We start from the raw sequence: 16,885 nt of genomic DNA, 5'->3' as shown, positions 1-16,885 counted from the left end.
ACACATTCCTGGGGTCAGATACATCACATGATCACACTGACAGAACCACAGGCACATAGATACAGGCAACAGAGCATGCACAATGTCGGCACTAGTACAGTGTATATCCACCTTTCGCAGCAATGCAGGCTGCTATTCTCCCATGGAGACGATCGTAGAGATGCTGGATGTAGTCCTGTGGAACGGCTGGCCATGCCATTTCCACCAGGCGCCTCAGTTGGACCAGCGTTCGTGCTGGACGTGCAGACCGTGTGAGACGACGCTTCATCCAGTCCCAAACATGCTCAATGGGGAGCAGATCCGGAGATCTTGCTGGGCAGGGTAGTTGACTTACACCTTCTAGAGCACGTTGGGTGGCACGGGATACATGCGGACGTTCATTGTCCTGTTGGAACAGCAAGTTCCCTTGCCGGTCTAGGAATGGTAGAACGATGGGTTCGATGACGGTTTGGATGTACCGTGCACTATTCTGTGTCCCCTCGACGATCACCAGAGGTGTACGGCCAGTGTAGGAGATCGCTCCCCACACCATGATGCCGGGTGTTGGCCCTGTGTGCCTCGGTCGTATGCAGTCCTGATTGTGGCGCTCACCTGCACGGCGCCAAACACGCATACGACCATCATTGACACCAAGGCAGAAGCGACTCTCATCGCTGAAGACGACACTTCTCCATTCGTCCCTCCATTCACGCCTGTCGCGACACCACTGGAGGCGGGCTGCACAATGTTGGGGCGTGAGCGGAAGACGGCCTAACGGTGTGCGGGACCGTAGCCCAGCTTCATGGAGACGGTTGCGAATGGTCCTCGCCGTTACCCCAGGAGCAACAGTGTCCCTGATTTGCTGGGAAGTGGCGGTGCGGTCCCCTACGGCACTGCGTAGGATCCTACGGTCTTGGCGTGCATCCGTGCGTCGCTGCGGTCCGGTCCCAGGTCGACGGGCACGTGCACCTTCCGCCGACCACTGGCGACAACATCGATGTACTGTGGAGACCTCACGCCCCATTTGTTGAGCAATTCGGCGGTACGTCCACCCGGCCTCCCGCATGCCCACTATACGCCCTCGCTCAAAGTCCGTCAACTGCACATACGGTTCACGTCCACGCTGTCGTGGCATGCTACCAGTGTTAAAGACTGCGATGGAGCTCCGTATGCCACGGCAAACTGGCTGACACTGACGGCGGCGGTGCACAAACGCTGCGCAGCTAGCGCCATTCGACGGCCAACACCGCGGTTCCTGGTGTGTCCGCTGTGCCGTGCGTGTGATCATTGCTTGTACAGCCCTCTCGCAGTGTCCGGAGCAAGTATGGCGGGTCTGACACACCGGTGTCAATGTGTTCTTTTTTCCATTTCCAGGAGTGTAGATATTGCACGATTCGACTAATCGACCAGGTGAAGACACGCAGCAAGTCCCCTTCGAAAATCTGTCAGGTGATGATAACGCTGTCGCAGAAGGACTTATCGACGTCTCTCTTGAATCCTGCCTAGTTGTCGAATGTGGGGTGTCTAGGAAACATGCTTCCTCGGATCGCTACACAACACTCAAAAAAATCGTATAAATGAGTTTTATAACGAAAAGTAAATGGCAATACTTAACTTTCAGAATTACATAGATGTGACGTAAGCAGAGGGCGACGGACAAAATAAGCAAGGTTTTTCCAGTCCTAACACAAGCGAGGTAATACAGTTGTCGCTTCTATTCTGATCGCTAGTCTTGAAGCTTCTCTTCGCGTGGCCGTTACGTCGTGCCCGGCGTTTATGTCCTCTTCGCATAGAATTCACTGCTGTCGCGTTGTCGTCCTGGGGAGGGGGGTCGGTCAGCTTGCAAATTGGCTGACGTCTTGTCACGGCATTATCTGCTCTATCGTTCTCGACTTGCGTGCCGACGCTAGACTTTTACGCCATAACAACTTCTGACGCTGTTCACGTCCCTTATACGAGGTCTGTTCAAAGCATTCCGCAACGTTGTCCACAAAATACTCGTGCGCTTATTGTACACGGTCTCCTTCGAAATAGTCTCCTCCGCAATTGGTACACGTCTCCCAATGTCGCTTTCTGTTCCGGAAGCAGTCTTGGTACGCTTTTTGCTCGATCGTGCGAAGCGGCGTCTACGAATTTCTTTTATCTCGTCTGTCGTTGCAAAGCTTATTTCTTTCAACGCCTCAACATCATAACCGTAGTAACACCCCACCTGTCACTTACCTGGTTTTGGCGTGTGTTCACCCCAGCTAATTGTCTAACAGATCAACAGAGAGTGCAAAACTGATGCAATATCAGATAACGCAAAGAAAGTATTAAGGCCCTGTGACTCATGATTGAAATGCGGTGGCCGTGTTGACATTAATTGATTCAGAATTGATCACTTTTAATTAAACAGGGGTGCACATTGATGTTATATTCAGCTATTGAACACCAGATGCAAATGTTGAACATAAAATTAATTAAGAAAATGACTTGGGATTTCAACTACTTGATTGAAAACAGATTATTTTAACTCATGACCTTCAATCGTCACATTACATGACTCTCCTACAAGCAGTGGTAATAAATTGCGTTTGCGTGGAGTAAAGTGCGATAACTCAAAAGTAATTCCAATCGACTGACCCAGGCATAATGCTAAGTGCAAGAAGAACTCTACGATACACGGTCCATGAAACCCTCGTGGAAACTTTGCTGACGTGATCCAACAAATTAATCAGTGGCCGGAGCACATACAACATCACCGAATACAGTGTGGCGGAGCGTCGTCGTTGTGTGGAAGTCGGCTGACCTCGTGGTGCTGGAAGGCTGCGCTCGTCTATTCATTCCTAGCTATCTTGCTCAGTACATAGCTGAACCAAAACTTTCTATCTCCAAGCTCAATCGTTCATTTTGCTAAGTTCTAAACTGCAGAGATGCTCACTCTTTCTCAGGCAAGCTGAGTAAAGAACGCCACGTCCGCACTCTAGGCAAGCTGGGAACGGAAGACCACTACGGAGACTTCTACCAGTCCACTCTTCGCCCTCCAGAAAAATCACTTACGCCAATTGCAGCGCAAGTTGCGTTAATTATGCGCTGCTTCCCAGTGCTGACCAATGCCTGCTCTGTGAAATGAACAAATTCCCACAAAATTTCCCTTCCTCGCAACTTCTGCTATGTAGCTCCTCTCAGGCCGCTCATCAAGGTTAGCATCTGCACAAAACACCAGTTTTTCCGGAATTCTGAGTCCCAGGAGAGTACTTCAAATTCCTTGGTCCTATGTTTCCATCAGAGGACAGCGTATTTCATTCTGTCACTCTTCACCTGATTTACTTCACACTCTGTGGACCGTGAATTCAGCATGAAGTTGCTATAGTCACGAACACGCATATTTTGGCCTCTGGTGACCGCTCCACCGTAGCTTTGTGTGGCTTACTCACATGTTTCACTGAAAAATGGACAACGGACATTTATCAACGGGCATACAAGTTCTCCGTCTGCTTCCCGGTACAAAAGTATGGGGTGAACCACCCTCTCACTGTCACTCATCTTAAGGCAGCTGGAGGCCGCACCCCATTACCGCTTTCTCAGAGCTTGAGCCACCCTAAGCTGCCTATTGTCGCTTCCCTTCGCCGCTCCCCAGCCGGCCATGGTGAACTCTGTATACTTCCCTGGGATAAACTAGCCTCCTGTAAATCGACGCGTTTCCACGAAGTTTTTCATGTTGTGTGAATTACTTTAAAAGCATAACCTAAAATTAATTATTCCAATACGTCCATACTATACCCTCTACAAGATGCATTGTGCCTTGTCAGTCATTTTTGTTGAGCCCTACTGTTCGCTCAATGTGAGTTAGGTGATCTTTAACGACTTAATGTAAGGGGCATAGTTCTTGCCATCTTACACCTTATAGACACACGTCTCATCACCAGTTATGATTCTCTTAAGGAACATTCCATTCTCATCTGCGCGATCCACAAGCTCTCCACAGATGGTATGGCGAAGGTCTTTCTGGTCTTGATTTGTGAGTTGTGGGACTAACTTGGAGGCAACACGATTTAATCCAAGATGCAGTGTCAGGATTTCAAGATATGATCCAACTGAGATATTGTATTCTTCTGCAATCTCTCGGAAAATCATTGTTCGATTGGCACTCACAATTTAGTTGACGTTCCTGACATGAGCGTTGTCGGTAGATTTCGAAGGGCGTACAAAATGAGGGTCGTCTTTAACTTCCGTCCGTCCATGTTTCAACCATGTGAATCATACGGAACACAGAGTGGAGCTTAAGAACTCATCATCGTAGGCTTCCTGCATCTTTTGGTGTGTTTCTGTAAAGGTTTTCTTGAGTTCCACTGAAGATTTAATGCAGGCGTGTAGCTTATCTAACTCTGCCATCTCGAAATTCGAAAACTCTGCGACACAATGTCCTACTCAATATAGCACTGAAAAATAACAACAGACATACAATAATGAAACTTTCAGCAGTTACACATTAAACACATACGTGTGCAGGCCTTCCAACCACATTTCGCTCCAATACTCCTTTGGTGCGAAATTACGAATGTTCCGGAGCTTTTTTTTTTGAACAGATCTCGTATACCCTACTGGGCCCGATAACAACAGTATACACGAACAACACTAAAGCACGCTAGTGGCCGTTGTACGTGTCATCGTAATTGCAACTCTAATCATTTACATACCACAGATGGTATACACATATACGAGTTGACGTTGACATCCGACCTTGTCTTCTGCTTGCTTCCCTTATTTTGTCGGGAACTGTGTAATCAGGCTGTTGAGGTTTTTATGTTGGTAGCGCCACGTAGCGCTCTGTATGAAAATCACTGACTGTGCTGTGCCACGTGCGAATGCACCACAGATATAGATATTGATCGATTCGACCAATCGGCCGGGTAGAGGCTGCCAGTAAGTCACCTTCGAAAATCTGACAGGTGATGATAACGCTGTCGCAGAAGAACTTATCGACATCTCTGTTGAATCCTGCCTAGTCGTCGAATATGGGGGCGAGAGATGACAGAGTTTTGCGGACGATCTGGAAGTATGTCTGTCAGAAAAAGGAAATTTGTAAGACTGGATGTCATGAAATGATATATATGACTTTTGAACACTATCAAAGTAAATACATTTTTGTTCTCCATCAAAATCTTTCATTTGCTAACTGTGCCTATCAGTAGTTAGTGCGTTCAGTAGTAAGAGTCTTTTATTTAGCTGGCAGTATTGGCGTTCGCTGTATTGCAGTAGTTTGAGAAACGAAGATTTGTGTGAGGTAATTGGTTCATGAAAGATATAGGTTATTGTTAGTTAAGGCCATTCTTTTGTAGGAATTACATCCTACTGCCCAGAACTACAATAGAAAATATTCCAACAATGCAAACCAGCCACAGACTGCACATAGCATACTCAGTGATTTTCATACAGAGCGCTACGTGGCGATACCAACATTAAAACCTAAACAGCATACTTACAACAGTATTATGAATTAAAGTCCCCCGTCGCGTTTTCATATGTGAATGTGAAGGCTAATCTTAGGAACTACTCTATGGTTTCTGATACGCCTTTTGGTAATGGGTAGATTTAGAGTGATACCCGTGTGAAGCCGGAGTGGGTTGCTAGTCATATTTTTTTTCCCTTTATTGTAATTTTCATACCTATACAAATACATAGGTAGGCTGGCAGCAGCATCGTATGGTGCTCTTCAGCCTTCGATTTTCCAATGATAAAAAACAGTAAGAAGATACATAATAGTTAGAGGGACGGGTAAAAAAACAGTAGACATACAAAAATACAAAACACGGAGCCACTCACACTCGATGAAAATTACACTGAAACACGTTGGCACGGCCCACAAACACTGATGAGCCGACGGCACAGGTGAACGTAAGAGTGTGACGGTGAACACTAACACAAACACGACGGCGCACACACGAGAAACTGATGGCGATGATCTCCGGCGCGCAGAAGTTCACATAACGTGTGGGACTAGTCATAAATTTTTTTTCCCTTTATTGTTATTTTAAACCTGTTTACAGGCAGGCCTGCAGCAGCATACTACGCCGCTCTTCGGCCGCAGAGAAACATACAAGGCAGAAATGATGACAATGTGAGATGAATAGATGGCGGACATATAAACGGAGACAAACACCTTTTAAAATACACGGAGCCCTTCACGTGCGTAGAGTCCAAGATACAAATTGTTCAGGCACCGGGACACATATATAGACGAAAGTTGTCACACGTGAACGTAGGTGCACAAAACGAATAACACTGAACCACTTAAGCACAAACGACGGCACGCACAGCAACACGAGGCAGTGATCTCTGGCGTGCGAATGTTCACTAACCGTGTACGAGTCCGGAGACCTGCCAAGAGAGGAGGAGGGGGGAGGGGTGGGAGAGGGAGAGGGAGAAGGAGAGGGGAGAAACGATGCCATGGGTAGGGGAGACAGGGGGAGGGGAGAAGGGGGGGGCCAGGGGAAGAGGGGTGGAGGAAGGGGACGGGGGAAAAGGAAAGAGAAGGTAGGGAGGTTGCCAAGAGGAGAGGCCACAGGAAGTGGGGGCGGGTAGGATCAAAGTTGATAAGAGGGGTAGATGGAGGGGAGTAGGACATCATCAGGGAGGGGGAGCTGCCGGAAGCCACCTTGGGACAGGGTAAGGAGGGTGGAGAGATGGAGACCAGGTGGGACATGGGAATACAGGCGCGGCAGTGGGTGGGGTTGGGAGAGGATGGGCGAGACAAGCGGGTGAGGAGGGTCGAGTTTGCGGGAGGTGTACAGGATCCGTATCCTTTCAAGGAAAAGGTGGGGGAAAGGAATGAGATCGTATAGGATCCGCATGGGGGAGGGGAGACGGATGCGATAGGCGAGGCGGAGAGCATGGCGTTCAAGGATTTGAAGGGATTTATAAAAGGTAGGGGGTGGAGATCCAGGCCGGATGGGCGTAGCAGAGGACAGGGCGGATGAGGGATTTATAGGTGTGGAGGATGGTGGAGGGGTCCAGACCCCACGTACGGCCCGAAAGGAGCTTGAGGAGGCGGAGTCAGGAGTGTGCCTTGGCTCGGATTGTCCGGAGATGGGGGGTCCAGGAGAGGCGATGGTCGAGGGTGACGCCAAGGTACTTGAGGGTGGGAGTGAGGGCGATAGGACGGCCATAGATGGTGAGATAGAAATCAATGAGGCGGAAGGAAGGGGTGGTTTTGCCTACAATGATCGCCTGGGTTTTGGAGGGATTGACCTTGAGTAACCACTGGTTGCACCAAGTGGTGAACCGGTCAAGATGGGATTGGAGAAGGTGTTGGGAGCGCTGCAGGGTGGGGGCAAGGGCAAGGAAGGCGGTGTCATCGGCAAACTGGAGAAGGTGGACGGGGGGTGACGGCGGCGGCATGTCCGCCGTATACAAAAGGTACAGAAGGGGGGAGTGGATGGAGCCTTGGGGCACACCGGCAGAGGGAAAAAAGGTGTAGGAATCTGTGTTATGGATGGTGACGTAGGAAGGACGGTGGGAGGAAAAGGAGCCGATCAGATGGACGTAGTTAATGGGAAGGGCGAACGTTTGGAGCTTGAAGAGGAGACCGGAATGCCATACGCGGTCATAAGCTCGTTCGAGGTCCAGGGAGAGGAAGATAGCAGAGCGACGGGAATTAAGCTGGTCGGAAAGGAGATGAGTGAGGTGAAGGAGAAGGACGGCTGAAAGCCACACTGGGTAACTGGAAGGAGGCGGTGCTGGCGGAGGTGCTGGTTGATGCGGTGGGAGAGGATAGATTCCAGGACCTTGCTGAAGACCGAGGTAAGGCTGATGGGACGGTAGGAAGAGACGGCAGACGGCGGTTTGCCAGGTTTAAGGAACATCAGGATATGGGAGATTTTCCACAGGTCGGGGTAGTAACTGGTGGACAGGACTACATTGTAGATCCTGGCCAAGGTGGAGAGGAAAGAGGCAGGAGCTTCACGAAGGTGACGATAGGTGACACGATCATGACCAGGAGCGGTGTTGCGTTTTGTGCGGAGTGTAGCAATGAGATACTGTGTAGTGATTGGGGCATTGAGTTCCGTGTGTGTAATGTTGTCCAAGTACTGGAAACCAGGTGCGAGGGGAGGGATAAAGGTGTCAGTTCGATCGCGGACATCCGGGAAGAGGGAGTAATCGAACTGGGGATCATTGGGGATGGAAAAGACATCAGACAGGTATGAGGCAAAGTGATTGGCCTTACTAACGGTGTCAGGGAAGGGGTGATCATCATGGAGAAGAGGATAGTAGGGGGAGGGTTTAGTTCCGGTAAGGCGGACCAGAACTTGGATGAGTTGATAGGGAGGGTAGCATTTAAATGGGTGCATGTCTGTCGCCAGTCCCGGCGTTTCTTGGTCGCGAGCAAATTACGAATGTGTCGTTGGAGTTGCCGGTGGCGTCGTAGTGTGTCTGGGTCACGTGTGTGGAGGAAGGCACGGTAGAGACGGCGGGATTCACGGAGGAGGGGGACGGCCTGTGGGGGTAAGGTAGGACGGTGGGGGTGGATAGCGAAGGTAGGGACGTGGGCCTCCACGGCCTCAGACAAGGTCTGCTGGAGAAAGGTGGCGGCATGGGTTATATCGTCAATGTGACGATAGGTGAAGGGGTTGCTATCGACCAGGGTGGAGAGAGTATCCCGGTAGCCATTCCAGTTGGCACGGGAATAGTCATGGACATACTCAGGAGGAGGGTCATGACGAGGGCCGAGGCGGGGGCGACGACCATCTGAAATGGTGAGGAGGACAGGGAGACGGTCGCTACCAATAGGTTCCAGAACATCCACCGTTATGCGGCCAAGGAGGTTGGCGGAGGAAAGGACAACATCAGGAGTGGAGTTGGATTCGGGACGGGTGTGCTGGGGGATGAGGATTAGGTCGCCTTGAAGGGAGGAGAGGAACCGATGCCATCGCCGTAACTGGGCGGCGGAACGACTGTGGATGTTGAGGTCGGCGGCGATCACGTAGGAGGAGAAGGTATGGTCAACGTGGGAGAGGAAGTCGAAGGGAATAGGGGCGTTAGGGCGGACATAGATGGTGGCGCAGGTAACGGTAAGGCCGGGGAAGAAGAGACTAAGGATCAGGTGTTCAGTGGGGTCGGGAAGGAGAGGTTGGAGCAGAAACAGGGATCTGGCGGTGGTGACCAATGGCAACTCCGCCACGCGCAATCGGGAGGGGATTGTCAGAATGGTGAAGGAGGTATGGCGAAGTGTGGACGGTGTGGTGGGGTGGGAGGAAGGTTTCATTGAGGAGGAAGGCGTCCACGCGGTGGGTGGCAAGGGTGTGCAGGAAGAGGTTCTTGTTGGCGGGAAGGGAGCGAATGTTGTTGAAAAGGATACGGTGCTGTCGCGCCATGACAGGGAATTAGACAAGGGTGTCAAGGCAGGAGATGGTGAAATGGGCCTGGTTGTTGGAGTAGGTGGCGTACATTTTCAGGTGGAAAACGGAACGGGCGGCGAGGGATACCTGTTGGAGGGTGTGGGGGCGCTGAAAAGGATGAACATTCTGAAGGACGACGGTGAGGAATCTGATGATGTCCTCAGCAGTAGGAGGTGGACGAAGGGAATTGACTAGTCATAAATAAAACCTACAGCTCTTTATTAAGCTGCATCGACGGACCACATTTCAAAGAAGATAATAGTAATGATGATCAAAACTTTATGAATACCCCTCATTTCCTACTAAAAGGGCAGCAAACTGTTAGCGTGCCTCTGCGGTAGTTGCAACGTTCTTCCAGGAAGAACTCCTCCGCCCGGCGAGCACAGCTCGCCTTTCAGTTCACAGTCAAGACTTGGGTAGACACCACGATTGTCCTCGCCCTGGTGGCGGCAGTGCGTGACGGGAAGGACGCGTGCCCCGCCGTAATTGGCACGCATTATTCAAGATGGCACTAGGGTCGTCACTACCTGCCGACCCCACTGCTTCGTAATTCCGGCGAAAGTCGCCGACAAGACCTCTTTGACCCCTTGCTAGGGAAGAGGGAGGCACGGGCAAGAGGGGAACCACCACGCAGCAGCGGCGTGGCGACAGGGGCGAACGCTAACGGATCGCCTGCTTTTTTTTTGCTGCCGCACTCGGAAGCAAAAACGTACGCTGCGCTGTTATTAAAAGCTTGTTACCGGCACACGTGTTGTCGTCGTGCAGGGGAACCGCAAATGGAAAAAGCGGCCACCCTGCGGTCAGTTGTGAACATTTGAAAGCGACTTGAGACAATAAATGCAAGCGCCGAAACAAAAACACTGCCCGTTGTTATTCTCTCTGTCTGCGCGTCTCCCCCTCCCTCACCCTCTCCTCCTCTCCGCCTCACCGAGTAACATAAATCGTGGTACTAATTAAGACGACCACAACGAGGTTTCCTTTGAATGTGGAAGTTTGCCTTTCAAGCACGCCGAACAAAGCGGCGAATGAACGCTCTATACACGGGGGCGTGATGGTCTCGCCATTAATTACCGCGTTTCGTTAATCCCGCTCCTTTGAACGTCCGAGTGCTGGTCGGCCGTTGCCCTGCTCTCACAGGTCCCGCTACGCGGAGTGTCTTCTTTCAAACAAGGCCCCTCATATGCATTTGTATCGACATCTACGTTAGTGCTCAGCAAGCCACCTCGTGGCGTGTGGCGGTGAGTTCTTCTTGTACCACTAACCTGTTTCGCTCGCGGATGTCGTGTTGGAAGAATGATTATCAGTAAACCTCTGCATTAGCTCTAATTTCTCGAATTTTCTCGTAATTTCGTGGGGTGTATGTGGGAGGAAATAAAATGCTGTCGAACACTTCTTGGAATTTCAGTAGTAAACCTAACCGTGATGCACAGCGCCTCTCTGGGCAATGATAAAATATCAAGGGATTTAAAACACTCAAGTTCACTTTTGTCATTTTTTTTTCAGGAAACTTAATATTCTAAGGAGAGATGCTACAGACAATTTCGAATTCAAAACCTTTTACAAAAGTGGGCGCAGTTTTCAGTGTCTGTACATAAGAATCGAAAGAAAACTATTTAGTGCTGAAATTTATTGAGACAAAGGCACTCAAATAAAAAGTTAAGTTAAATTTTTAAAATCCACGTTCGTACTTCCTAGAGTTTTTTTTCAGATCTCTTTAGGCTTTTAGAAGTAGATCTTCTAAAACTATCCATATATCTATTTATTTAAAAAAATCACACAATGATTGTATGTATGTATTTATGTTCCGCATCTCCTCCTAAAGTACTTAAACGATTTCAACCAAACGTGGTACACATAGCACTTACTGCTTGGAAAGATGCACTATCAGGCAAAGAAGTACCTACCTCTTTAAGGAACGTGGGTGCGTGTGAAAAGATGTGGTACAGAAGCAAAACTCAGGGACATCAGGAACAAGGGAAACCAAATTTTGTGTGTACATTACTCATTATTTCTATTGCTGTTATTGGCTAGCCGCTGTGGCCGAGCGGTTCTAGGCGCTTCAGTCCACAACCACGGTGCTGCTACGGTCTCAGGTTTGAATCCTGCCTCGGGCATTGAAGTGTGTGATACCTTTAGGTTAGTTAGGTTTAAGTAGTTCTACGGGACTGATGACCTCAGATGTTAAGTCTCATAGTGCTTAGAGCCACAGAGCTATTGTTGTTGTTGTTGTGGACTTAAAGCCGAAGACTGGTTTTATGCTCTTCTCTATGCTAATCTATCCTGTACAAGCCCCATCATCTGCGTAACTATCACAACCTACATCTTTTTGAACCTGCTTACTATTATTTGTATAATTACCTGTATAAAAGTATTGCAGGGGCGGGGGGTAGTATACCCCTACCACGATTAGGGGTGTGGAGGAGGGTGAGAAGGGATGACATTTAAAAAATTTCGACAGTAACTTGCTGGCATTTATACTTAAGAAGTATGAAGTGCAATCTGTCTCTTATTTGTATTGTTCAGTGCGCCAACCAGGTCGCAAGAGCGAACACAGAAGTGTCAACAGTTTTGCCAGCGTTCTGTAAGGTCAAAGATCATACAGCACGCTTAAGTAGTACAGATAAATTTAAAGTTCTCTCTAGAGACATAAAACATGGGAGAATCGGACAGTTCTCAGGGACAGTCCTTTTTCTCGACACGACAATCAGTTACTGTTGCCAATATGTCTCAAACTCAAAGGCAACGAAAATCTATCGATGAGATTGAACGGAAAGGAAAAGAGAGTGTAACTGTTAAGAAGAAATGAAGCAGATTGTTAGGCTATGCAGGAACGTGTCACCATCATGCTGGCTGCTGAATCTGAAGGTAACAATGCAACGTGAACGTCGTTTACAGTTTTCTGTCACCCATTGATGGCGGTTTACATGACAATTCCATCTTCGCCCTGTGTCGTAGAACGTCGTTGAGTGAAGCCAGAAATAGATTTTTCACATTTCTGAACCATAAGAATTTTCTTCTTCGTGATTCCTTAGGTGCTAATCAGTTATCGGTTCTCAGCCGTACACAGAGCAAATTTGACTTTTCTCGTTGTCGTTCATAAATATCGGAATAATGATTTCTTGCATCAATTAGCAATGCTGCTATTATTGTGCTTCTGCTTCTACGCCCACCTAAATAGACTTTTTTCGCATGAACTTGTAACTAGGCGATAAAGTAATTCATCTCTTGTGTTCACTTTTTTTGTGTACTCTACCTACCGTACAGCTTCGGTAAATTTGGTGAGCAACAGACGTGACTGGCCAGGATGTTTCATAGGTCAGAGAATAACTGAGTATACGTGACGGGTATACAAACTATCACTTTTTAAAAAAATAAAAAGAAACCTAGAAACTAATTTCAGTATATATACGAGCACTGAGAGCTAATTCAATAAGGCTACGGGATTGTACTTGTCATTTTCAACCAGATCTTTTTTTACAACAACATTTTATATGACCAGCTGAATACGAAACTGTCCATACAAGCGTCTCCACAAATATTCATCATTTATGTAGCAACATTCTTACATGCCCAAGTTTTTACGTCTTAAAACTGACGAACTTCAATGTACCCTGTCCACTGACAAAGAAGTCATTTTGCCATCAACCGCTTATTGCTGGCACTACGATCTCCGTAAACTCTGGCAAGAATCCAGTTTTGAGTGAACTACAAAAAAAAAAAATAAATAAATAAATAAATAAATAAATAAATAAAATAAAAATAAATAAATAAATTAAAAAAAAATGTGCGGTCGTTACTGCTAACTGACTGAATTTTGCCTCCGGTCTTCTGCTTCGTTGAGTTATTATTATTATTACCGAAACTGGTGACAATCTGAATGCTATTGAAAACCACATGTTCCATCTTAGTGGTTTCTGTTCTTTCCTTGAAGAGTATGTCGTGGCTCCAGTAGGCCACCAGGTGGCTGTACAGTTGATGTAGAACCATCGTCTTCGTCACAGTTCTGTTGGTCCCTGGCGCTGGCAGACATATCAGAAGTTGGGGAAGCCAAAAATCCTGATGGTATAACACTATCAACGCAAACACGGCGGAAACAGGCAGTTTAATAGTATGACATTTTATCGAGAGAGAGAGAGGGGGGGGGGAGGGTATTTGACTGTTCGATCCATTTATAACAGACTATGGTTCTACCAATTCTACCATGTACCACATCCCTTGCAGATACTGCAAAATGCTTAAAAAAAAAGCATATAGTAACGTGTGATATCCCGAGAAGGATTCTGACACAAAACGGTTATTGACGTCACTGGATTGGATATCAGAATTAGAAAGCGCACCATCATGGTATTATTCCATGTAATTGTATACATATATTTCATTTATGTCATTTCCATTCCTCGAAAAGTTTTATGTCAGTAAAATTAATTTCTTTGAGTTTTAGAAGGAATACGAAAACCTTTCTCTTTGTAACTCCATGTGCTCAGTATATGATTTTCTCAGTTATGTTAACGGTCGGCGTGTAACCATATCGTCACAGTCATGCCCCGTCAAGACTGATCAACGGAAAGTGGAAATAATAAATTAAACTTCGTCATCATTTTCCTATTTATACTGTCTTGTGACTCTTCAGAACTCGCTACTGACTAACTTAATGCACGAATTTATCGCAGGTATTTAAAACAAGGTGGCTACTTATTTTATTTAAATTAACTGAAATCACGAGAAAGTGATAACTGACCACACATTTATTGTTCATGAAAGTTCACAAATCGCTCAATATAATCAAATAAAATATTTAAATGTAATACATGCAATGAATTTCCTGTGCTAAGGCGAGGTTGCTAGGCAAACGATAATAATGACGTGTGAGAATTTACAAAATTGTTTGAGCATTCGTGGCTGCTTGATGTGATGCGTGTCCGGTTTTGCCTCTGGATCTTCGGTCAACGCTTTTTCTGATGTTGTATCATAATTTTTTAATAAAAATAACTGCTTCTCATTTTTAATTACTATTTGCAAGGAAATGTGCCTATTCGCAGTAAATTAGTCTTATACAAACTGCGAAACATGAAATAGAAAAAACAGCTACTATCTATCTCTGGAGATTGAACAATATTAGACATAAACAACTTTTTTATTTAACAGAAAAGAACGTCGTTTGATACGGTAAGTAACCTGAAACAAAAGATCTTGTTTTTATTAAACATTATAAATCGACCATTTATTAATAATTGCATTTGTTAACAAATACGGAATTAAAAAGAAGAGTCAAGTAAAACGGCATACTATAACCGAAATCGTAACTGATGACTTCATGTTTACAAGCCCATTACACAACACACTTACTTGTAGAAGAATTAACCAGAAGTTCATTTCGTTTACGACTGAACAGTGCTAGTATATCTTCAAAGGGATTTTTTTTTAATTGCTTTGTTCTGATTTTTGGTAGGTGCACTGACCTTCACATTCTACACCTATGAAAAACATCGGACAGGCCAAGTCCATAAGCTCTTCTTATCATCAGAACTACCCATAAATGCCTACGAGAGATTGTGCAAATATAAAATCAGCAAAAAGATACAACTGAACAACAAAATTAAACATCTTGGATAAAAATTAAGTCCGTCTCCCTCCCCCCACTCCCAGAGACATTTTATTTACGGGGTACCTAGGCAGTGTGGGTAATCAGGTGCAGTTTTTTGTCAATTTATTGAGTCTTTAAAATTTAATTTGATACATATAGCTGCAACCCAGCTACATGCTTGGAAGATAGCATGAGCTCTTGTAGACCCTACGTGACCAACCAACCCTTCACTTCAGGGCAGAAGCGGTTATTTCTGGTAACAGCCCCAGACAGGATACGTTTTCAATCCTCTGCTGAATGTACTAAAGGTGCCCACGTCACCGATCAGCAAATGGGAGACCTGAGTAAAGTGTCGCGTGGTTTCTACTGGCTACATCAAGCGGAGCAGAACGTAGTGGCTTCCATCTCTTGTGATCCAGCACCCAGACACAGCTGGCGCCCTCGGTTCCTTTCCAGAGTTCTGACGGAGCAGAAGCCACTCTCTCCAACGGCCAGCAGGTAGTTCAAATGTGTATCAACTTCCTGTTTCCGTACTTGGCTAACTCCCAGACTGGTGGACACCTCTGCAGTCCAGCCCGGACGAGCCTTCATGTACTCCATAAGTTTCAAAATATATCATGGTTTTCTTTTAATCCTCTTTTTCCTTTGAAACCGACCTCCCTTCAGGCACTCAAAACCCATCCATCTCCCATTCTTGACACAGCCCCCCTCCTCCACACACACACACACGAGGCACAATGTATATAGTTAATACTGTATAACAACGCCTCTAGCCTTGATAATTAATTAGGTGAGAAAGAGAGTCGACAAGTATCTTCGGGTCTGTCTTATCCAGCAGAAGTCTTTCATTGATGATTAGACCACGCATAACTACCAAACATACGGTGATGTTTGCTGCTACATTTCAGCCGCTGTTCCAAAGATCTTCAGATATTTTGTGCGGGATTAAGTTTAGGCGATTTAGCGGACCAATCGCGGAACGATAGAGAGACTGGGGTCTGTTGAACCACGAACGTATGCGTGCAACACTATAATGTCTACATATGCAGAAAAAATATCAGCATCAGGAAGGAATTGGGCGAGGTAAACAAAAGTTAGCAGCCGTGTTTCTACATCTGGAAGATGACGGCTGTTCAATTTTCGCGCCAATCACATGAGAGTGGCTCTATTAGCGCCACTATGAGGACGTAAATCAGGTTTCTTTTAAATTCTCGCCGTAACGATGGTAAATGTTGGTTACCTTTGAGACAGGACGTAGTGAGTTGATGTTAACCAAGAATTCCCTTAGCCACTATTCGTGACTGCTAGCAGTGGTGATCACGCGAAGGTACGGTCTCCAGACGGCCACGTAGAGCTACTGAGACGGAAGAACATCGTTTGGGCGTATGGCTATGGTGCATTGTACTGCATCACCAGCAGCGTTTCCAGCAGCAGTTGGCACCACAGTGACACAACGAACTGATTCAATTCGTTATTTCAAGGGCAGCTCCGAGCCAGTCAACCTGTAGTGAGGGTTCCACTGACCCCAAACTATCGCCGTTTGTGACTTCGGCGGTGTCAATGGAGGGCAGACTAGGTGTCTGTTGTGTTTTCTCACGAAAGACGCTTCTGCCTTGGAGCAGAGGCCATGTTAGGATGCCAGGTGATCGCCTACAGGCAACGGACCTGCTCCGTATATACACTGGATCTACAACGGGCGTTATGGTCCGGTAGCGATGACAACAGAACTCTCATGGTTGTTCAAAGCACCTTGGCTGCAAAACTGTGCGCCAGTCTAGACGGTCTACCCGACGGGAGGCCCTCGTCACACGACATTTCATTTACCGGTTGATAAACAGTATTCCAGGGGGTAGTTTCCGGCAGAAAAGCGGTAGCCCACATACAGTTGTTCTACCACAACTTGCCATGCAGAGCGCCGATATGCTGTCTTGGCCTGCTCCATCAC

Source organism: Schistocerca gregaria, chromosome 5 (genome assembly GCF_023897955.1).
Source record: "Schistocerca gregaria isolate iqSchGreg1 chromosome 5, iqSchGreg1.2, whole genome shotgun sequence".
NCBI lineage: Eukaryota > Metazoa > Arthropoda > Insecta > Orthoptera > Acrididae > Schistocerca > Schistocerca gregaria.
The sequence above is the reverse complement of the archived record's forward strand: the minus strand, read 5'-3'. Positions refer to the sequence as shown.